Source organism: Colobus angolensis, unplaced genomic scaffold, assembly GCF_000951035.1.
Source record: "Colobus angolensis palliatus isolate OR3802 unplaced genomic scaffold, Cang.pa_1.0 Scaffold35, whole genome shotgun sequence".
Lineage (NCBI taxonomy): Eukaryota > Metazoa > Chordata > Mammalia > Primates > Cercopithecidae > Colobus > Colobus angolensis.
Genome location: NW_012116821.1, coordinates 6,750,312 through 6,751,849, shown reverse-complemented (window position 1 = coordinate 6,751,849; position 1,538 = coordinate 6,750,312).

Here is a 1,538-nt window from a genome sequence, read left to right as displayed (position 1 = left end):
CTGTGGCTGCTTTAGGGGAGGGATCTCCCACCCTCAGGCCATGGACCTGTAGGAACTGAGCGGCACTGCAGGAGGTGAGCAGTCCAACGAGCATTACGGCCTGAGCTCTGCTTCTTGTCAGAGCAGAGGCAGTTTTAGATTCTCATAGGAGCACAAACCCTATTGTGAACTGCACATGCAAGGGATCTGGTTTGTGTGGTCCTTATGAGAATTTAATGCCTGAGGATCTGAAGTGGAACAGTTTCATCCTGAACCCATCCTCCACCCCACAACCCAGTCTGTGGAAAAACTGTCTTCCATAAAACCAGTCCATGGTGCCAAAAAGGTTGGGGACTGCTGCTTTTGGGGTTTTCACCATTAAATATGATGTGTGTAGGTGTGGTTTTCCTTGTATTTATCCTGTTTGGGGCTTGCTGAGCTTCTTGGATCTATAAGTCAATCTATAATTTTTTGGTTTCTGCTTGGTTTCTTAATTTAAGTAAAGTTGACAATGATATCTTCAAGTATTTTTTTTTCTGTCCTATTTCCATTATCATCTTCTTCTGGGACTCCATTGACTCACAGACAATTTGATTTGTCCCACAGGTCCCTGAAGCTCTGTTCATTTTTTTCAATATTTTTTTCTCCCTCTGTTCTTCAGACTGGAAATGGTTTTTTGATCTGTATTCAAGTTCTTCCACAAATTCCAATCTGCAGTCAAACTAATTCAGTAAAACGTTCAGTTTGGTTTTTATATTTTTAGTGCAGGATTTCCATTTGGTTCTGTTTTAAGTAGTTTTTTCATTTATCTTAAGAGATTCTCTACTCTCTTATAAAGACCTTAAGCATATTTATAACAGCTATTTTAAAGATTTTATCTGCTAAATCCATCATTTGGTCCATTTCAGGGCCAGTTTCTATTGTCTCCTTTTTTCTTGATATGGGTAACATTTTCCTGTTTCTTTGCATGTCTTGTAATGTATGTTGGACATTGTGGATGATACGTTATTAGGGACTTTGAATTCTGTTATCTTCCTCCAAAGACTGTCAATGTTGACTTTTGTTCTATCACGCAGTTCATTTACAGTCATGTGTTGCTTAATAATGGGGATACATTCTGAGAAATGTGTCATAAGGTGATTTTGTTGTGCAAACAGCATAGAGTGTACTTACACAAACTTAGAGGGTACAGCTTACTAAACACCTAGGCTATGTGGTATAGCCTATTGCTCCTAGGCTACAAACCTGTACAGCATGTTGCTGTACTGTAACATTTTGCAAGCAACTGTAACACAACGTTAAGGATTTATATGTCTAAACATATCTAAATATAGAAAAGGTGCTGTACAAATATGGCATAAACATTTTTTAAGTGCTACACCTGTATAGGGAACTTACCATGAATGAAACTTGCAAGACTAGAAGTTGATCTGGGTGAGACAGTGGGTGGTGAGTGAATAAGAAGGTCTAGGACATTATTGTATACTACTATAGACTTTATAAACAATGTACACTTAGGCTACACTAAATTTATTTAAAATTTTTTTCTTTGTTCAACA